Consider the following 22,691-nt stretch of genomic DNA (forward strand, 5'->3'; position numbering starts at 1 on the left):
ACAGAGAACCCTCCCCACCCCAGATGACCCTAAGGCGCAGCCAAAGGGTGAAGAGATTGGGGAGTGGGCAGGAGGGCAGATCCAGCCCCAAGGCCTGGGCGGGGGAGGGTGTAAAGTGAGACTGAGACAGAGTGATGGGGGGCAGTGCCTAGAAGGCCCTCTCTGGCTCACCCTCCCCCACCTAGGGCCATCAGGAGTCTGGGGCCTGCTAAGGAATGCAAGGAATGAAGCCAGGCCTGGCACGGCCATCTCCAGGGTCCCCTCCCCCTTCACAAACTCCCAGGAGCCACTGCTGGTCCAGCTGCCTCCAAGCCATCACTTAGTCCTCCCGGCCTGAACACCCCCTTCCAGCCCCCTCCTCGGAGCTCCGGTCCCGAACCCTTCGTCCCGCTGGGTACCCTGACACTGGCGCAGCTCAGGCATCCCCCTCAGTGTACTTCTCAGTGTCTGCAGGAGGAGCAGTGGATGAACAGGCATGACCCCCAGAGCTGGCAAGGAGCCTCGAGGCTGATCTCCAGCTCTGGCAGGAGGGAGGCCTGAGAAGGCTTCCCAGAGGTGCTGACCTTTAAGCTAAGAGCCACAGAATAAATGAAGTCAGAGCACTCCACAAAGGCCAGTGAGGCTGGGGTGCTGCAGGCAAGCGGGGAGGGGCGGACCCTGCCAGAGCTGCTGGAGGGATGGGGCCGGCCCCTCCCCGGCAGGGGGCTCTGGGAAATGATGAGAATAAGGGGAGGAATCGGCTGTCATTTCCATCGCACCTGCTGTCCTCCACCTGTCACAGCACTGAGGGGATGGAGAACCCCCCACTGACCCACTAGAGGGTGCTGGGGTATCCCCGTATCCTGCCACCCCCGCAGTGTAGGGAGGGGCCCTGGCTCCTTCCTGCCATGCTGTGGGGAGACCCCAGCTGAGCTGCTCCCCACATCCCAGAGCCTGTTCCCTGATAATTAAACCATAAGCTGATTAGTCAAGGCAAACCTTTAATTAGCCCTTGAAATCGTTCAGGAAAATTACAGCCTCCTTTCTGGGCGCTCTGCCCACCCTCCGTCAGGGTCCAGGGGTGGTGCCAGGGAAGAAGCAGAGAATGGGGGAAGTGGCCTCCTGCTACAGCCATGAGGTCCTCCCCCAGCAAGGCCAAACCTATGGTCCAAGGTGTCTCGTGGGAGTGGAGGGCACAGACACCCTGCCACATCATGAACTACCTCTGGACAAACCCCACAAGAGACCGGCAAGGCCTCGGCTGGAAAAGTATGAATGAGAAGACATAAACAAATGGTGAGACATACCACGTTCATGGATTGAGAGACTCAGTGTTGGGTGTGTATGTGAGCACACATGTATATACACTGACAAGATGCTTGTCTAATATGCAAAGGGAACTACAAAAAGTCAAGCATGGGCTGGGTGCAGTGGCTCACACCTGTAATCCCAGCACTTTGGGAGGCTGAGGCAGGTGGCTGGCTTGAGCTTAGGAGTTTGAGATCAGCCTGGGCAACATGGTGAAATCCCATCTCTACAAAAATACAAAAAAACAAAAAACAAAAAACAACTGAGAACAGGATGGCCAACATGATGAAGCCCTGTCTCTACTAAAAATACAAAAAGTTAGCCAGGCGTGGTGGCATGTTCCTGTAGTCCCAGCTACTCAGGAGGCTGAGCAAGAGAACTGCTTAAACCCGGGAGGTGGAGGTTGCAGTGAGCTAAGATCACGCCAGTGCACTCCAGCCTCGGTGACAGAGTGAGATTCTGTCTCAAAAAGAAAAAAGAAAAAAAAAAAGGGAACGTGCCCTGAAGTGGTCCTTCCTTCATAGGAGTCTTGAAGAACAAATGAAAGCTCCCCACCTGACTGGCTACCAGAAAAATGCACATCAGACCACAGAGGAGATACCACCACATCTGCTCTAGTTTGCAAAATGGGCCAAGGACGTACCATTGGTGCCACCCTCACCTCCTAATCTGTGAAATGGGTCACATGGGCACAGCCACCTCCTGGGATTTCAGGGAGGCCCAGGCAGCAGCTTGGGAGCACTGGCTGGGACAGAGGGCCAGCACGTGCAATCCCTCCATTCGTCTTCCCTAGGAATCACCCTGAAGATGATCCAGAATCATCTTCCGAATCCAGAATAAGGACTCCCCGGGCCCAAAGTCACACCAGGCCTTCCCCTGCCTCCAAGCAGGAGTGCCCAGATGGCTCCAGAGGCCAGGTTCTAAATGGGCAGCAACTGAGTCTGTTTACCCACCACTGCGGGCCAGCACTCCACCGAATTTGTTGGAAAAAAACTATCACATTTATATTGATGTGTCAGGAACCAGGATAAGTGTGTTAGGAGCAGAATTCAGGGATGTCCAGGAACACCTGAAGCAGCCCCTTCTAGAGAGGAAGACACTAAGGCACAGAGAGGCTCAGGCGGCCGTCAAGACTGGAATCCAGACCAACCCAAGAACCGGCCTATCCGTCTTCCTTCAATTCCTCAAAGGCCCCCTGCACTCCCCCGCCCAGAGACCTCTGCTCTGCCAGCTGACTCAGCCCCTTCTTCCCTTAGCCAAGGCCAAGCTCCTTCTTCAAGTGGCATTTCTTCTTCAGGAAAAAACCTGCCAGCTTTGCTCTACCCAGGGTGGGTCCCCATTAGACACTCTGGCAGCCCGGCTTACGACAGTTCAGTCAATCAACATTTACCCAGAGACCTCAACACCCCAATCCCTGAGAACACAGCAAGACGCAGGGCAATGCCCTGCTGTTCTACCCCTACCCCAGTGCCCTGAGGCTAAGTTATGCCAGGAGATGAAATAAACCAACAGACCCACACGTCATAATGTAAGTAACCATCACGGGGGGTGCTAGAGAGAGGGTGACAGGCTGCTCCTGGCAACCCGTGGCAGGGAAGAAAGGTCTCCCCAAGGGAGGCCACCATCAGCAGAGGCTGCCTGGATGGAGGGAGGGAGGGTACTGCCCCCGGGGGGCAGCAAGGACAAAGGCCCCCAGGTAGGACCCACCTGGAATGTTCCAGGAATGGTGGCAGGAGAGGAGGGAAGGGGGGCAGGCAGGAAAGTGGCCAGGTCACCTGGGGCCTGGCAGGCTTCTCTCTTGGGAGATGCAGGGCCAGGGAAGGGTTCCTGCCCTGACCAGGTGTGCCCGGCTCCCTCTGGCTGTGTGGGAACAACTGTGGGGACAGTGGTGGAGGAGAGAGAAGGGAGCCTGCCTCAATGGTCCAGGAGGGAGATGAGGGTGGCTTGCACTAGGGAGTGATGAGGAAGGGGGGTGATGAGGAAGAGGAGTGGGAAGCACCAGGCTATGTTCTCAGGTGGAGCCACAGGCTTTCTGGACACTTGGATGTGGAGGGGACAGGAGAGGAGTCAGGGTGACGCCAGACTCGAAGAAGCCTGTTCCTGAAACGAGACGAGGGATGGAGGTACCTGTTCCCGACACGGGATCACTGAGGGACGACAGGGGCTGTCTCTGTCGCTCTTTGGTCGGGGTCTGTGTTCCCTGCCCAGCTGAGCGCAGGGAGGGCTGCCTGTTGCTTGGGTTCACCCTTGGGTCACTGGGTCCTAGCACAAGGCTGGTCAAAGAATATGCACTTGGGCTGGGCGTGGTGGCTCACGTCTGTAATCCCAGCACTTTGGGAGGCTGAGGCAGGAGGATCACCTGAGGTCAGGAGTTGGAGACCAGCCTGGTCAACATGGTAAAACCCCGTCTCTACTAAAACTACAAAATTAGCCAGGCATGGTGGCCCATGCCTGTAATCCCAGCTACTTGAGGGGTTGAGGAAGGAGAGTCCCTTGAATCTGGGAGGCGGAGGTTGTGGTGAGCCGAGATCACACCACTGCACTCCAGCCCCGGTGACAGAGCAAGACTCCATTTCAAAAAAAAAAAAAAAGAAGCAGCACTTGACTCCTGCCCACAGAATGGGTGAGAACCGGAATGGACAGGAGCACGGGGAGGAGAAAACAACACAAGAGGCTTAGCCCGATGGTTACTTTTGCAGAAGAAAAAAATAAAAATGTTCCAAAGCCAACTAAAAAGTCTGACAGTACCAAATATCGGCAAGGAGGCGGAGCAACTGAGAACCTCAGTCACCACTGCAAGGAGCACACACAGACAGGACCACCTTGCGAGGCTGGGCGGCAGCGTCCACTAACGGTGAAGCTACCCTACCGTCTACCCTGGGCCATGCACTCCCAGGTACATTCCCTGAAGGGACGCACGCACTGGCACCCCAGGAGATGCTACAAAGAGATGGCTCACACCAGTGCTGCAGGAGACAGAGAAACAGAATATTATACGGGGCTGGGCACAGTGGCTCATGCCTGTAATCCCAGCACTTTGGGAAGCTAAGGCGGGTGGATCCCTGAGGTCAGGAGTTCAAGACCAGCCTAGCCAACACGGTGAAACCCAGTCTTTACTAAAAATACAAAAAAATACAAAAAAATTAGCTGGGCATGGTGGTGTGCACCTGTAATCCTAGTTATTTGGGAGGCTGAGGCAGGAGAATCACTTGAACCCAGGAGGCAGAGGCTGCAGTGAGCCAAGATCATGCCACTGTACTCCAGCCTGGGCGACAGAGCAAGACTCCATCTCAAAAAAAAAAAAAAAAAAAGGAATATTACATGGCAACAAAGAAGAATGACTACAGACACACGCAGCATACGATGGATCTCACACACAGGCGTGAAAGAAGGCACAGGGTGAAAGAAGGCACAGGCAAGGAAGGACATGCGGGAAGATCCCATTTATGTCAAGTTCAAAAGCAGGCAAGATGACATTCTGTAATTCAAGGATGCACACCTCACGGTAAAAACTGTCAGGAAAAGCAGGTACACAGGGACCACCAAGGGCAGGAGAGCACTCACGACTGCAGTCATGACTGACAGCGGATATTGGGGGGCTTCTGGGATGCTGTGCTCTGTCTTCACCGAAGGCTTGGTGGGGAAGTGCTGTTCGCTATGCAATTCTTTGCTAAGCTTACCTGTGTGTTTTATGCACTTTTCTGTGGGCATATTATAATTGACAATTATTAAAGGTTTTTGCAAAGCAGTGGAGTTAGAAGTGCGGTGTATATATATAGCATTTCAGAGTCAAATAACGTGGGGCCAGGTTGCAGCAGCAGATTTTCAGGGAAGGGCTGACAAAACTAACTATGGAGGCCACTGTGGGCAGCAGGAAAGGGGGGTTCCCAGGGAAAGAGGGACAGGGGTCACCTGCGGGGAGGGCAGCAAGGGGTCTTCACCTGGGGACAGGTCTGTGGAGAGGCCAGTGCCCTGCAGGGTCCTACTGTCTCCCTACACCCAGTGCTGACCACGGACTGTGGGTGCAGCGAGGGAGGGAAGGAAAGGGAAGGGGAGCTGGCACCCCACTCAGCCTAGGAAGGCCGGCCGCCTTCCGCCTTTGGGAGTGAAGTGTGGGCGTGGCGAAACCAGGCTGGGAAGCGAACTGAAACCGCTGCACAATGCTGCTTTATCAGGAGTTCCCAGGACAGGGCCAGGTGCCTGGTGGCAGGGGCAGGGAGGGCCCAGAAGGGAGGCTCTCTAGGTGAGGACCACGCCCACCCGGTGCTCCCACCCCTCAAGGTGTCTGCTCAAAAGCTCCAGGGCAGCCTGCAGAACAAGGGTGGGGAAAGCAAGAAGGGGAGCTTTCTAATCCTTGGACTTAGCCCCAGGGGGCAGGGGAAGCCGCCGCAGTGATTAGGAACCAGGCCTCCCGCATCCAAATCCAGCTCTGTAACCCAGGGCAGGTCTCCAGGCTCTCAGGCTCCTCCCTTAGGAAAGGGAGATGATAGGCCAGGGAGGTGGCTCACGTCTGTAATCCCAGCACTTTGGGAACCCAAGGCAGGCGATCACAAGGTCAAGAGATCAAGACCATCCTGGCCAACATGGTGAAACCTGGTCTCTAATAAAAATATAAAAATTAGCTGGGCGTGGTGGCGTGCAGCTGTAGTCCCAGCTTTCTGGGAGGCTGAAGCAGGAGAATCACTTGAGTCCAGGAGGTAGAGGTTGCAGTGAGCTGAGATTGTGCCACTGCACTCTAGCCTGGGGACAGAGTAAGACTCCATCTCAAAAAAAAATAAAAAAGAAAGAAAAGAGAAAAAAGAAAAGGGAGATAATAATATCACATGTCTCTTGGGGCTGATGGGAGGGCCCACTAGGTCAGTTCACAGAAGGCACCCAAACAGTGCCTGCTCCTGTTAGTAACACAGCTACTGGCAACGCACCTAACAGTCTCTGAGCACTTACTGTGCATGCACCCTGCTGAATATACCTTTATATCTTCAAAATAACCGTAGAAGGAGATACCGTTAGCACCCCCATTTTACAGATGAGGACACCTGGGCTCAGAGAGGTGACATGACTTATCAGGGGTCACACAGCTAGTAGGAGACAAAGCTGGCTCTGGAGGCCAAGCCCTTGACCTCCACCGTGTCAGATGGGTTAGGAGCTCCAGAATGGAGCCAGGGTTTGAGTGCCAGATCTGCCATGAATCTGCGGTGGGGCTGCTGGCCTGTGCCTCAGTTTCTCCTTCTCAGAGAAAGTAAAATGATCAGGAATAGACTGCTCCAAGAAAAGGAAGCTCAAGATGGCTTTCAACAACACAAATCTGTCCTGCTTTGCTCTTATTAAAATCAGAACCACTATGGGACCATTTGTCACCTATCTGACAGGCAAAGGTGAGAGCGTCAGGTGACAACCATCTATTCCAGCAGGGGAGTGAGGAAACCCCGCCATCAGGCACTGGGGGTGAGAGTGTGAGCTGGACAACCTCCCTGGCAGAGTGAAACACTACAGGCAAAGCTAACGGCCTGTCATGGACCACAAGGCCACAAGCTCAGAGTCACATTAGAGACGTGCGCACAATCACACTCAGGCAGGCAGAGCCCTGTTCACAGCACAGAAACACCACTCATGGGGGCACGCGTGTGCATGGGACACAAGGCGGCACTCTGTCCTGAGCCAGCTTCGGAGGAGGAAATGCAAAGCGCAGGACGGAATATAAACATGGGAAGTCCGCTCCATCTGGGTAAAAACAAAAGGGAGGGGCGGGGCACCTGGGGGAAGAAATATTCCAAGAAAGAAAGAAAATAAACTGGGAGTGATGATGCTATCTCAGGGAAGGGGCCCGGCAGGCGGCTGGGAAAGAGATTTGCTCGCCCCGTACATCCTTTTGTACTGCGTGCAGTTTTCCAGCGATTATTTAGGGGAATAGGTAATACATGCACATGGATCGAAAACGTGCTTTCTTCAAATTAAAACACAGGAGAAGAGAAATGAGGTTAATAACACTTCCTCAGGGTCTCTGGGTAGAGTTACACGACCATGCTCGCAGATTTACAGCACACTCGTGTCTTGGCACACAGAGCTGGGACACTGCAGTCTGGGGTTATTATGCTCACTACGGGATGAGAACCCAGAGGGGGAACAGGGTGCAAGGAGATGGAAACTGTCAAAAGTACCAAGTTTGGGCCGGGCGCAGTGGCTCATGCCTGTAATCTCAGCACTTTGGGAGGGCAAGGTGGGTGAATCTTGAGGTCAGAAGTTCGAGACCAGCCTGGCCAACATGGTGAAATCCCATTTCTACTAAAAATATAAAAAATTAGCTGGACGTAGTGGTAGGCATCTGTAATCCTAGTTACTCGGGAGGCTGAGGCAGGAGAATCGCTTGAACCCAGGAGGTGGAGGTTGCGGTGAGCTGAGATTGTGCCACTGCACTCCAGCGACAAAGTGAGACTCCATCTCAAGAAAAAAAGTATATATATAGCACCAAGTTCAACATTTACCAAGCACTTACTGTATGCAAGCATCAGGCTAAGCATGACACACACATATAATCTCCTATCCTCCCACAGCCTGGAGTGGTGGCCGCCAACACTCCCTGTAACAGGTGAGGAACCAGAGGCCTAGGGAAGCTCCATCTCCTCCCCAGGGGCTCCCAGCTAGTGGGGAAGGCTAAGTGATGTGTGCGGACTGGGCAGCCCCAGCAGGGAAGTTCCCAGTGCCCCTCAGGAAGGCAGCAGATGGCCTCCCAGCCTGGGAAGGGTCAGTGCAGGACAGGAGCACCCCAGGAGACAGGCTTCAGTGAGCGGTGGCTTCTGTTGCATCTGCCACAGCTGGCTCCCTTGGGATGGGAATGTGTTCCCCTTCTCACCCGCCCTGATCCCTTCAACTTTCCTGTGGGCCCAGGCAGCTGGCAGACAAGAAGCCGTGGCCCCGCATGGGTGACTAGGCGGGAAGGGCCCCACTTCCCTGGCCGTGACTTGGAAGGAGGCTGCTTCCTGCTGGCAGCATCTTCGAGGCTGGGCTGGGTGATGGGAGAAACAGCTGCTGGGGACACCCCTAACCGGTGTCTGGCCAGGAAGTCTGGCTCGCCATGAGCCAGCAGGACAAGGAGTAGGCGAGAAAGGAAAGGGAGGCCCTGAGGGAGGTAGGGACCCAGCGCCCGGAAACTACCCAGGGGGCCAGGTCCCCACGGAGCTTCTGTCTACAAAGGAGCCTGGGTAAGAACCTACTGGACAGGAATTGGGCCCATCTCATCCAAGCCAGTTCAAAATCATGGGAGGGCAGCCCTGGAGGGCAGTGACGCTGAAGCCCCGAGGCTTGGGGTTCAAATCCAACCTCTGCCACTTGCCTGCTGTGTGACCTTAGGCAACTCCCGTACCTCTCTGGGTCTTGGGTTTCTCATCTCTAGAGTGGGGATGATACTAGCACCTACTTGATAGGCTGCTGTGGATTTGAAGCGAGGTAACCTGGGTAAAGTGCTGACGACCTCGGCTGGCATGAGGATGCTCCTCCATCACCGCCCCTCGTCCTGTCCACCCTCTTCTGCCCCGACTGCCACAGCAGCCTCGCTGTCACCACCCCCACAATCCGTCCCACACACAGCAGACTGAGCAATCTTTATAAAAGGAAAACCAGATGTCGCTAGAGTCTCTGATGACTTCCCATTATGCACAGAATGGAATCCACACGCCCCACCTGGCTCTGCCTGGCCCTGCTGTAGCTGCCACAGCCTCCACGCCTCTGACGCCACACTGGCCTTTTTTGGCTGTTTGACTTCTTCCTTTTATACTTTATGCATTTATTCAACTGCTTGTTGCAGAGCAAGGCTACCACGCAGGCAGGGTGCAGCGAGCAGCCCACACCGGCCTGTTAGATGACCCTCGAACATCCAAGCTCACTCCGACCTCAGGGCCTTGGCACTTCTGTACCCATGACCTGTTACACTCTTTCCACTTCCTTCCAGGCCCTGCTCACATTTTCTCTTTAGTCAGATGTCATCTTCTCCAGAAAGCCCTCTTCCACTGCCCAGGCTGGGTCAGATGCCTCCTCCGGATTCCTGTGGTCCCTGCGCCTCCATCCCAGCCCCCGCCCCTCTCTGTGTCCCTCCCCACCATCCAGTCCCAACCCCTTGGCCTGAGTATGCCCCATCCCACCCTGCCCCCTCTGCCTGGGTACGCCCCCATCCCACCCTGACCCCTCTGCCTGGGCCCCCCCCATCCCACCCTGACCCCTCTGCCTGGGCCCCCCCATCCCACCCTGACCCCTCACCTAGGCCTCTCCTTCACAGCCCTGGCCTCTCTGTCACTGACTGGGGACAGCAGGTCTGTCTCCTTCACTGTACTACAATCTACAAGGGTAGAGCTGGGCTGTGCTGGTTACACCAGGACCAGCAATCAGAAAGAACGTCACGAGGCCTCACCCAGCCTCCAGCTTTCACCTCCATTCTCCCTACGGAGAGGTTCCAGTCAGTACAGTTCTCTTTCCCAGCTGTCAGCCCCCGCACCTGTCCCCAAGGGCAGTTGGGGCAAAGCCACAGTCACCGTCCGGGATGCCTGAGGGGGTAAAGGTGAAAGCCTTCCCAGCCTGCCTTCTCCTCTGAGCGTGGGGACTCGGTGGGGACAAGGTCCCAGCTAAGCCAGTCGTGTGAACCATCTCCCCATCTGTTCCCAACCAGCCTGGTGGGTGGGTGGGTCCATAAACCTCCCATCTCATGGCCGAGGAAACTGGTTCAGCGAGGGCCACGAAGCTGTGAAAGCAGGACTTGGAAGGAAGGGAGGCCTGGAGCCCGCTGGGAGCACAGTGGTCCAGCCCTGGGGGCGCCACTTGGCAACCGCAGGGAAAGGGCTCTGGCTTTTCTGCTAGGCACGCGCCGGAGAGACTCTGGCCATGGTCTACAGGGACGCCCGTTCCAGAAGGCCCGTCACCGCACCATTACAGCCCCAACAGGAGACCACCTCAGTGGCCATCAACAGGTAAAGAGTCAACTCCCATGTGGCACCATCACAAAAAGAGACAGCAGCAGAAAAAAATGAATGGCCTGGCCCAGACTGCCGCACATCCCCACGGAGGGAGAGCCAGACTCCAAGGCTCAGCTCAAAGCCTGGTGCAGGGGTGTGCGCCTGTAATCCCAGCTACTCAAGAGGGTGAGGCGGGAGGATCTTGGGCCCAGGAGTTAAAGCTCAGTCTAGGCAACCCAGCAAGACCCCATCTTGAATACACCTATAATATTGAGCATACAAAGCAAGTTGTAGAATGACGTATTTATAGTGACACCATCTATCTGAACTGTGAAACAACGGTGGGCAGCCCCCGCTGGCCGTAAGAACTGCCCAGGCAGGGAGCTTCCAAAAGACTGAGGCCAGCACCAGCTCAGACCAAGTAAGTTGGAAAGAAAATTTCCGTGGTGGGCCTGGGCCAAAGCATCTTTTCAAAGCTCTCTGGGGGGTTCCACTGTGCAGCCAGGGGCAAAAGCTATTGTTGGTGAATACATCCAAAGGCAGTAAAAGCATGAAAGGCTGCAGAGGAATGGTGACTGCCAAACCCAGGACAGTGGCTGCCCCTGAAAGAGAGGAAGGGGCGTGAGGAGGAGACCCTTGGCCTCTAACTGCATCACACTGCGTTCTGTCCCAGGTCAGGGGCTGGCTGGATGCATGAGTGTTTCGTTATACTGAAAGACCTACTTTTTCCCCTAGCCCAGTGTGTGTCGAAGGAATAAAAGTGGCAAATAAGAAATCATTTGTCCAAGGTTGGTAAGTGACAAGGGAGGGACCTGAATATGGGTCTCCAATGCCCAAGCCCTATCCTTCCTTATCTGTGCCAAACGCCGAGATGCTGAGTGAGCTGGCACCGCAAGGCTGGGAGTCTGGGCCAGCCTCAGAGGGCTGCCTGGCAGTGTGCCGGCTCCCCGGCCCTGCCAGAGCCAGGTGGGGATAGGGTGGTGGCCAGAGAAAGTCAGAGGCAGGAGGAGCGAGGGCCTCCACCGTCTCTCCCCAGGCAGCGGAGGCGCGGCTGCAGCAGCAAGACTAATGCTTACACAGCAGCTACTGGATACGGAGCCTTGGGCCACGGCTCTCTACCCGGCATCCTCACAGCAATTCTATGAGGCAGTGCTAATGCTATGCCCATTTTGCAGAATAGGAAACAGAGGTCCTCATGCACCCTGTGAGTGATGGAGCGGGGTATGTACCAGGCATTGCTGGCCCAGCACTGCTCTCCAAATCACACTCCATCACAGCCTCAAGCAGCTCCACACACCGGTACTCCTCAGCCCTCCCCTGCTCCCACTGTCCTCCCAGGCTGAGCCCCCTCAGGGTCTCACCGGAACCTGCACAGGCTCAGTGTTGCCCTGGATCCTCAACTCTGCACCCTCCACTCACTCCAGGACCTCTGCACACTGCTCCTCTGCCTGGTGAGCCCATTCCCAGCCCTCCTCCTCATCCTTCAGAGCCCTCCCAGGGGAAAAGGACTCGAGCTTCAGCCCAGGGTAGGGACGCTCTCCCAGCTCCCTGAACATGTCCTCGAAAGCCGCATCACCGTTTGTAGAGACGTAGCCTTGCGTTACTGGCTGAGGGGTTGGTTCCACTCTGCTCCCACGGGGGACTGCGTGCCCACTGAGGCTAGGGGCTCTGTGGGTCTCGTCCCCTGCCCCACTCCCAGCACTCGGTGCAGTGCCCAACAGTCAACCCCCAGCAACGTCATATCCTCTGCAGGCCAGGCAGGGCTTCGGCGGGACCAGGACCGAGGCAAGGAACCCCACAGAGCAATTCTGCCAGGCACCCTAATAAACAAGGTAAGGAGGGAGGGAAGGGCTGCGCAGATGAGAGAATGAGAGCCTGCAGCCAGTGCGAGCCAGGGTGGTCCCAGGCCAGCTGAGAGTGAGCGACCTGTCGGTGACAGGGGACAGGGTGGGGAAAGGATTCCCAGCAGAAGGAACAGGAAGGTCAAAGAACAGGCAGAAGGCACAGGCCCGGAGATAGAGAACAGCAAATGGACTAGGGAAAAATGGGCAGAGCCATGGAAGTGAGGTGGGAGTGACTGAGGACCACAATGAGACCTTAGGGTTTTAAGAACAGTGAACACCCAACTCTGCCCGGGGTACCACCCAAGGACACCCTTCCCAGTCAGAAACTCATCTGACTCCCTCACTTGGACTCCAGGCCACCCACAAACACCCCACTCCCAAAGGCCCACAGGAATCTTCCCTGCCAGATCACACCCTTCCAACAAGCAGACAATCTGATCCTGTCCAGGGAGTGGCCCAGCCCTGCTCAGCCCCCTGCTTCCAGGAGAGACCTAGTGGCTGGCTGCGAACAAGGTGGCAACCAGGGGCAGGAGGCCTGAAATCACCCAGGCCCAGCTTCGATTCTCACTCTGCCTTCAGCAGAAGCTTCTGAGCCTCACTTTTCCCATCTGTAAAGTAGGTTCATCCTGAGCACTCACTTCACAAGGGTGCAGCAGGGGTGAAATAAGACTGCGCACACAGGGCGTGGAGCACCGTGTGAGCCCTCATTAAACATTAACCGACGTTATGATGATTTCAGAGGCGTCGGCCAGAGGAGGGCTCTGGGCCAGAACTCGAGTTGGAATCCCAGCGCACAACTTATGCATCGGGTGACCTTGGGCAAATCACGTTACCTCTTAATACCAGGTTAAGACCCTCTAAGACTGTATTGAGGGCTGAATAAGTCAATACAAGTAAAGTGTTAAAAAGAGGGTCTAGCCCATAGTAAGTGCTTCATTAGTGTTTCCTACTGTTATTTGCGGGAGGGTTCCCCCTTCTCCAGCCACCAGGAAGCATCTCTGACCACGCCCCTGGATTCCCCCTACCCCGCCCCCGGTCCCCTGCAATATGCCCCTCCTTGAGTTTTAATTTCCGAGTCTCGAAAACACCTGCCCTGCTGTCAGATTCTGACCTTTACACCTTCTAGGCACGCCCCAACTTTGATGCCCTAAAAGATGCCCCCGAACCTAAAACTCATTCATCTGCATCGCTGGGGGCTGCTTTAAACCTCCAAGCTGGCGCCCCCCGTGGCTGTGACCTCTGAGCCTCGTAGGCGCAGCCTCCCCTCAAATTATAAACTTTGACCCAACCTTTTTTGAGACTTGCCCAGATCCCCTCGAACGCGCACCCAATTCGAATTTCAAACTTTGCACTCCCCTTCGCCACGCCCCCTTCGCTAGTTTGACCTCCGAGCTCCACTACCCCTCCGTCCAGTGAGCGTTAACCCCCGACCCCTCGGAAGCGACCCTGCCCTCCACCAGTGAACTTTGACCCCGGCGGCCCCGCCCCCTCCTCGCGGAAATGCCGTCCCGCCGCCAGCACCCGGCCCACTACAAGCCCCTGGCTGGACCCCTTATCCTACCAGCTCGGCGCCGCAGTCGCTCGCGGCCTAGATGTCTGGCTTGGAACTCCGCGCCCTCGCGCCTCCTTCAGCTCTCTTGCGCCGCTGCCATCGCGGTTACTGCTGCCGCCATGTTGAATCCCCAACGAATATCCGGGGCTTTCCCCCACCCCTTCACCGCCCACCAGTCCCCATAGCAACGAAGCTGACCGGGCAGTGGGCAGGACCAGAGTGGGGGCGGAGCCGGGCGCCTCTCCAAGCCCGCTCCAGCCTCCGATTGGTGCAGAGCGTCCAATCGATGACATTCGGGCAGAAAATGCCAAGCGGGGATTGGAAATTTTGGAAAAGGTGCGGGAAGGCTGGCTCCCGGCCCACTGAGGTCCTTAAAGGGGAAGTGACTGTTTTCGTGTGATACCGATTTCTCAACTTCCCCTAAAAGGAGTTAGAGGCTGGGAGAGAGTAATGGGTTAATAATGGCCAGAAATAGTTCTTAAGCACTTACTAGGAGCCAGGCACCTGGATAAATGCTTTATTTGCATTTTTCTCGCTGCATACACAACCCTGTGGTATAATATCATTAATACCTGTTTTACAGATAAAGAAACTGAGGTTCAGAGGGTGAAATAGCTGGCTTGGCATCATAGAAAGAAGGTAATGAGTTTTTAACGCTGGTCTGTCTGAGCCTGGAAACATAATACTGTTTGATCTTTAATTTTTAAATAAGTTTTTAAAAAGTAGTCAAAATATTGGAAACAAACACCAGACGTCCTATTTTTAGAATTCTTTTCTTTTATTTTTATTTATTATTATTTTTGAGACGTTGTTTCACTCTTGTTGCCCAGGCTGGAGTGCAGCGTCACCGTCTCAGCTCACTGCAAGCTCCGCTTCCCGGGGTTCAAGAGATTCTCCTGCCTCAGCCTTCCGAGTAGCTGGAATTACAGGCATCCACCACCATGCCCTGCTAATTTTTTTGTATTTTTAGTAGAGACGAGGATTTCGCCACATGGGCCAGGCTGGTCTTGAACTCCTGACCGCAGTTGATCCACCCACCTCGGCCTCCTAGAGTGCTGGGATTCTAGGCGTGAGCCACCTTGCCTGGCATTTTTCTTTTATTTTTAAAGAGAGGGTTTCTCCGTGTTGGCCAGGCTACTCCAACTCCTGGGCTCGAGCTCCTGCCTCAGCCTCCCAAAGTGCTGGGATTGCAGGCATGAGCCACCGTGCTGGACCAGACATCTTTTTTCTCCACGATCTTATTTACTGGACGCCAGCCTTCTTGCTGTTCTGAACACTCTCAGGTGTGTTCCCACCTCACGGTCTTTGCATTGGCTGTTCCTCTGTCTGGAACTTACTCTTCCCCTAGGTATCCTTATAGTTCCCTTCCTCTCCTTCCCTCTTTTTTTAAATAGTTGGTTTTTTGTTTTTTTTTTTTTTTGAGACAGAGTCTCACTTTGTTTCCCAGGCTGGAGTGCAGTGGCACCATCTCGGCTCACTGCAACCTTTACCTTACGGGTTCCTGTAATCCTCCTGAGTAGCTGGGATTACAGGCATGCACCACCACGCCCGGCTGACTTTTGTATTTTTAGTAGAGACGGGTTTCACCATGTTGGCCAGGCTGGTCTCGAACTCCTGACCTCAGACCACCTCAGCCTCCCAAAGTGCTGGGGTTACAGGCCTGAGCCACCGCATCTGTCCCTTCCTCCCTTTTCTGGGGCTTTACACAGATGTCACTTTCTCAGTGAAATGATTCCCTTGCTCGCCTGAAGGAAAGCAGCAAATGTCTCTCTCACATAGTACCCAACTCTGTCTGCGTTTTACTTATTGCTCATTGCCAATTGTAGTTACTGCTCGGTGGTTGTCTCCTCTGCTGGAATGTCAGCCCATGACAACATGGATTTCTGTCTTTGTTCACTGCTGCATTCCCAGCGCCCTGGCATGTAGATGCTCAGTAAACGTTGATTGTAAATATCACCAGAAGGGATGTTTGAAATGAATGGTAAATGAATGGTGGAAGGGATGTTTGAATGAATGGTAATTCTATCCCTTCAGAGATACTTTTAAATGTCTGGTGCTTTTCCTCTGCCCCAGAACAGGTATATAGTAGGCATTTAATTAATTTCTACTAATGTCGGTGGCAATAATGAACGAATGATCGAATGATGAGTTAATTTTTCTTTGTGTTTGCCTACCTTTTTTCTTTTTATTTGTTTGTTGTTTCTTTTGTATTTTTTTGAAAGGTTGGTGGGGGGTCTTACTCTGTCGCCCCGGCTGGGTTGCAGTCTGCAACTCCTGGGCTCAAGTGATCCTTCCACCTCAGCCTCTCAAGTAGCTGGGACTATAGGCATATGCCACCACACCAGATATTTTTTTTGAGACAGAATCTTACTTTGTCACCCAGGCTGGAGTGCAGTGGCGCAATCTTGGCTCACTGCAATCTCCGCCTCCAGGGTTCAAGCAACTCCTGGGTGACTGCCACCATGAGTGGCTAATTTTTGAATGTTTAGTAGAGACGGAGCTTCTGCATGTTGGTCTCAAACTCCTGGCCTCAAGTGATCTGCCTGCCTTGGCCTCCCAAAGTGTTGGGATTAAAGGCATGAGCCACTGCACCCGGCCTGGCTAATTTTCTTAATTTTTAGCAGAGACGGTTCTCGCTGTGTTGCCCAGGCTGTTCTTGAACTCCTGGTCTTAAACAATCCTCTCACCTTGGCCTCCCAAAGTGCTGGGATTGCAGGCATGAGCCACCACGCCTGGCCCCTTTTTTCTTTTTTTTGAGACGGAGTTTCACTCTTGTTGCCCAGGCTGGAGTGCAATGGTGCGATCTCGGCTCACCGCAACCTCCGCCTCCTGGGTTCAGGCAATTCTCCTGCCTCAGCCTCCTGAGTAGCTGGGATTACAGGCATGTGCCACCATGCCCAGCTAAGTTTTTGTATTTTTAGTAGAGACGGGGTTTCACCATGTTGACCAGGATGGTCTCGATCTCTTGACCTCGTGATCCACCCGCCTCGGCCTCCCAAAGTGCTGGGATTACAGGCGTAAGCCACCGCGTCCGGCCGCCCTTTTTTCTTTAACAGAATTGGAAACATATATTTGTAAAGAATGTTGCGTCTTTTTTTTTTTTTTTTTTTTCTGAGACTGAATTTTGCTCTTGTTGCCCAGGCTGGAGTGCAGTGGTGCGATCTCAGCTCACCGCAACCTCCACTTCCTGGGTACAAGGAATTCTCCTGCCTCAGCCTCCCACGTAGCTAGGATTACAGGCATGCACCACCATGCCCAACTAATTTTGTATTTTTAGTAGAGACAGGTTTTCCCCATGTTAGTCAGGCTGGTCTCAAACTCCCAACCTCAGGGGATCTGCCTGCTTCGACTCACAAAGTGCTGGGATTACAGGCATGAGCCACCGCGCCTGGCCTAGAATGTTGTGTCTTAAAACACAAGATTGTAAATATCACTGGTGTCTTTTCATGTCATTAAATATTCTTCAAGATTAGTTTTAATGGCTGCATAAGATGCCATCCTATCAGTGAACTTGAATTTGTCTAATCACTGTCTTGCTGAACATCAATGCTGTAGTACTTTGCTATTATAAATAATGCCCCTCCCTGTTGCGCAAAATCCAAGCAGCTAAATATCTGTGCCCATCTGTAATTATTGTTCCTGCTACAAATGAAACTTCTGGGTCAAGGAGAAGGTATATCTTTAAGATTTAAGAATAGTAACAGTGGCCGGATGCAGTGGCTTATGCCTGGAATCCCAGCACTTTGAGAGGCCAAGGCAGGCGGATCACTTGAGGTCAGGAGTTCAAGACCATCCAGGCCAACGTGGTGAAACCCCATCTCTACTAAAAATGCAAAAAGTAGCCGGGCGTGGTGGCGCATACCTGTAATCCCAACTACTCGGGAGGCTGAGGCAGAGAATTGCTTGAACCTGGGAGGCAGAAGTAGCAGTGAGTCGAGATCAAGTCATGGCACTCCAGCCTGGGCGACAGAGCGAGACTTCATCTCAAAAAAGAATAGTAACAGTTCCCATATTTCAAGCATTTCTGTGCACCAGGAAGCATGGTGCTAAGCCATGTAATTTTAACAACTAAAGTTATGAATATTCACCCCTTTTTCGCAGAGGGGGAAACTGAGGCTTAGAAAAGTAACTTCACTTGCTTAAAGTCAAGGACCAATGGGGCAAACCCAGCTTTGACTCCCGGGCACTGCTCTCATTGACTGCCCTCTGCTGCCTCCTCACGGCCTGGGACACACATTGCCAAATTGTGCTATAGGGATCCAACTCCCACTCCCACCAGCCTTCAGAGAGAATGTGCCCTTTAAAAAGAATCCATGTCAGCATTAAGCACCCTTTTGAAATGCTTGTGTCTTGCAGAATCTTCATTAAAAAAAAAATACCAAGACCAAGAGCTGAGATGACAATACCTTAATCAGGTCATAGTAACGGGAGGAGGGGCAGAGCCTAAGGCTCTAGAACCCATTTTTGGAGAAGCCCCCTTGTAACTTGGTTGGGGATTGCAGTCAGAAGTCAGACCCCTGGAACAATCCCAGGGACAGATCCGCCCCCAGGGCTTACTCAGGGTAAGGAGTCAGACCCTGCTACTTCAGGACCCTGGGAGAAGAAAATCAGACTCCAAAGAGCCTCATTCCTACAGAAGGCTTCCTGGTGGGGTGTTGAGGAGGTGACCCTTGAAGGATGGACAAAGGCGAGGAGGGTGAAGAGGATTTGACTTCGTAAAAATGATACATTTCAGTACATCAGGGAGAAAGAGAAGTTGCAACATATGGATGGCAAGCAAAGCTTTCTGTCTTTCATATGTAAAGAGCATCTGCAGATCAATAAGAGAAAAAGGTGAACATACAATAGGAAAAAAAAAAGGCAAAGGACCTTAGAAAAAAAACACAGTGAACACAAAAAATTGAATTGGTTAACAAGCAATTAATGAAATAAATATTGCTCTAATTTGACTGAAATAAAAGTTTATTAGTATAGGCAAACATAAAAAAATGAAATAGATATTAAACTGAAATTTGCTATTGTTCTCTCAGAAAAATGTTTGTAAATATTATGTAATTAGTGCTGATGAGAGCACACACTATCAGCACTCTTATACCCCACTTTGGACTGGATCCGGGCAGCTTTTTTGGTGATACCTATCAAGATACTTAACATTACTATCTACCCCTTAATATAGCAATTCCACTTCTATATTTTTTTTTTTTTTAAGACAGAGTCTTGCTCTGTCACCCAGGATGGAGTGCAATGGCGCAATCTTGGCTCACTGCAACCTCCACCTCCCAGATTCAAGCAATTCTCCTGCCTCGGCCTCCCGAGTAGCTGGGATTACAGGCGCTCACCACCACCCCTGGCTAATTTTTGTATTTTTAATAGAGACAGGGTTTCACCATGTTGGCCAGGATGGTCTCCCTCCCCTGACCTCACGATCTGCCCGCCAAGGACTCTCAAAGTGCTGGGATTCCAGGCATGAGCCACTGCACCTGGCTAGAACTGATCTTAAAGAAAAAGACTAGTGTTGCTTTCCTTAGGGAAAACGAACACATAAAGGTATACTGTATATGTGCAAATATTCATCATTACAAAGTACTATTTTAATGTTTATTATAACTATTGCTTTTTATATATAATATTACTGGTGTATCATAATGTACTTGGGCCAGGCGCAGTGGCCCACACCTGTAATCCCAGTACTTTGGGAGGCCGAGGCAGGCAGATCACCTGAGATCAGTAGTTCAAGACCGGCCTGGCCAACATAGTGAAACCCCAGTGAGCTGAGATCATGCCACTGAACTCTACCCTGGGCAACAAAGCAAGACTCCCACTCCAAAAAACAAAAAAAAAAGAACTGGAAAAAAAAATTAGCTGGGCGTGGTGATGCATGCCAGTGATCCCAGCTACTCAGGAGGCTGATGCAGGAGAATCGCTTGAACTCAGGAGGTGGGGGTTGTGGTGAGCCGAGATCGCGCCATTGCACTCCAGCCTAGGCAACAGGAGCGAAACTTCGTCTCAAAAAAAAAAAAAAAAAAAAAAAACCAGGAGAATAAAATTTGGTTTTTAGTTAATAACAATGTCAATATTGGTATCAATTTTAACGAATGGCCATCCTAATATAAGATTTTAATAATAGGGTAAACTGCGTGTGGGGTTTATGGACACTCTACTATCTTTACAATTTTTCTGTAAATTTAAAACTGTTTCAAAAAATAGTTTATTTCTTAAAATAGAAAAAATGCAGATGATTTCATACCCATTTTAATTTAAGCGGAAAAGTTACAAATCCTCCTATATCATATGATAGTATTTCCATTTAACAAAATTAAAGGTTATGAGGATAAATATCAAAATGTTAAAAGTTAGAAGCTATTAGCAACGAAACAGCAGCACTTTCCAGTTCTACATTCTTTTTTTTTTCTTTTTGAGGCAGAGTTTCGCTCTTGTTGCCCAGGCTGGAGTGCAGTGATGTAATCTCAGCTCACTGCAACCTCTGCCTCCTGGGTTCAAGCGATTCTTCTGCTTCAGCCTCCAGAGCAGCGGGGATTACAGGCACACACCACCATGTCTGGTTAATTTATTTTTATATTTTTAGTAGAGGCAGGGTTTCACCATGTTGGCCAGGCTGGTCTCAAACTTATAACTTCAGGTGATTCGCCCGCCTCAGCCTCCCAAAGTGTTGGGATTACAGGAGTGAGCCACCGTGCCTGGACTGCATTCTTTTTGTTTTATTTTATGTATGTATTTATTTTTTAGCTAGCTAGCTAGCAAGGACAGGGAGAGTTGTCTTACTTTGTTGCCCAGGATGGTCTTGAACTCCTGGTCTCAAGCGATCCTCCTGCCTTGGTCTCCCAAAGTGCTGGGATTTCAGGTGTAAGCCACTGCACCTGGCCCTCTTTTTTTAAATTAACAGATAAAAGTGTATGTATTTAACGTGTATAACACGATGTTTGAAGTATATATACATTTTGGGATGACTAACTCTAGCTAATTAACATATGCATTACCTCACATAACTATCATTTTTGTGACTGCTTTATTCTTTTTTGCATAGTTTGAGTTTATATATTTTTAGCAATGAGTGTGTTGCTTCCTCACCTGAAATAAAATAAAATATTACCATTTTTTAAATTTGCTGAAAAGGTCTGGAGGAAGGAAGGGGCTGGGAGGAGGGACTCCTACCCAAGGAGGGAACCCATATAATAGAAGCCCCTAGCAGGGGGCGGTGGCTCACGCCCATAATCCCAGCACTTTGGGAGGCCAAGGCGGGCAGACCACCTGAGGTTGGGAGTTTGAGACCAGCCTGACCAACATGGAGAAACCCCGTCTCTAATAAAAATACAAAATTAGCTGAGCATGGTGGCACATGCCTGTAGTCCCAGCTACTTGGGAGGCTGAGGCAGGAGAATCGCTTGAACCCAGAAGGCGGAGGTTTCGGTGAGCTGAGATCTTGCCATTGCACTCCAGCCTGGGCAACAAGAGCAGAACTCCATTTCAAAAAACAACAAAAAAACAGAAGCCCCTGCAAAACTCCTCCAAGAGCATCCTGTCTTTTTGGCTGTGTGTGGGGGATCCAGGAGGAACCGAGGCTCCTGCTCAACTTTTTGCCCACTCCACATGCTCTATCATCTCCCTCCATGTCCTCCTTGCTCAATCTTAGGGTGACCAAATTTAGCCAATAAAAGTGTAAGATGCAGGCCAGGTGTGGTGGCTCATGCCTGGAATCCCAGCGCTGTGGGAGGCAGGAGGATCACCTGAGCCCAGGAGTTCTAGACCAGCCAGGGAAATATAGCCACACCCCCCAACCCTCTCCACCCCCCACCTCTCACTTCACCCCCCACCTCTCACTCCCTCTCCAACCTCTGTCTCTACAAAAAAAATTTTAGAAAATTAGCTGGGCATGGTGGCAGTCACCTGTGGTCCCAGCTACTTGGGAGGCTGAGGCAGGAGGATTGCTTGAGCCCTGGACGTTGAAGCTGCAGTGATCTATAATTGCACCACTGCACTCCAGCCTGGGCAGCAGAGCAAGATCCTGTCTCAGAAAATAAAAAATAAAAATAGGCCGGGCATGGTGAGTCACACCTGTAATCCCAGCACTTAGGGAGGCCAAGGCGGGTGGATCACCTGAGGTCAGGAGTTTGAGACCAGCCTGACCAACATGGTCAAGCTCTGTTTCTACTAAAAATACAAAAAAAATTAGCTAGGTGTGGTAGTGTGCACCTGTAGTCACAGCTACTCGGGAGGCTGAGGCAGGAGAATCACTTGAACCCAGGAGGTGGAGGTTGTAGTGAGCCGAGATCACACCACTGCACTCCAGCCTGGCGACAGAGCAAGATTCCATCTTAAAAAAAAAAGAAAAAAAAAAGACTTTGCTCAGCTTCGCCTCTCAGCAGCTTCAGGGTCTCTGGCTCTGCAACCCGCAACTTCCCCTGCAGGTCACATGGGGCAGGTGTTGCCATCAGTCCTGCCTGCCAGTCTCCTGCACACCCAGCCATGGGGAGCTCCCAAGGGCTGAGCCTTTATTAGTCACATAAGTCACTGTCATTCCTACTGATTGTTGTGCATTCTTCAGTACCAGGCCCTGTGCTAAGCATTTTACCTTTATTTCTCACTCCTTCCTTCTTCTATGCAAACCACGTTTATTGAGCACCTACTATATACCAGTGATCAGGGTAACAGCCGGGGAACAGAACTGGCAAAAAACAACAACAAAAACCTCTGCGGTCCAGGGAACTCACGCTCTGTTGGGGAAGACAAGGAACAAATAATTAAGCATGTATCTATATAGTGGGTCACAAGATCTAAATTTTTTTTTTTTTTGAGATGGAGTCTCACTCTGTCACACAGGCTGGAGTGCCATGGTGCGATATCAACTCACTGCAACCTCCCGGGTTCAAGCAATTCTCCTGCCTCAGCCTCCCGAGTACCTGGGATTATAGGCATGTGCCACCACACCCAGCTAATTTTTGTGTTTTTACTAGAGACAGGTTTTCACCCTGTTGGCCAGGCTGGTCTTGAACTCCTGACCTGAGGTGACCTGCCTGCCTCAGCCTCCCAAAGTGCTGGGATTACTGGTGT

General features: G+C 52.0%; 1 protein-coding gene across 2 annotated transcripts in view; it reads right to left on the minus strand.

Annotated features, from left to right (window-relative positions):
* PAK4 (p21 (RAC1) activated kinase 4) overlaps positions 1 to 13,789 on the minus strand; it is a 47,816-nt gene extending 34,027 nt beyond the window's left edge. The window contains exon 1 of one of the 2 annotated variants that reach the window (XM_032248841.1): positions 13,632 to 13,789. The gene's annotated coding sequence lies outside the window, so the exon portion shown is untranslated. The remainder of the gene's footprint in view (positions 1 to 13,631) is intronic. The other variant, XM_032248844.1, reaches the window with a different exon arrangement.
* Positions 13,790 to 22,691: the final 8,902 nt, after the last annotated feature.

This window comes from Sapajus apella, unplaced genomic scaffold, assembly GCF_009761245.1.
Source record: "Sapajus apella isolate SASKATOON/1434 unplaced genomic scaffold, GSC_monkey_1.0 scaffold68, whole genome shotgun sequence".
In the NCBI taxonomy this organism is placed as follows: Eukaryota; Metazoa; Chordata; class Mammalia; order Primates; family Cebidae; genus Sapajus; species Sapajus apella.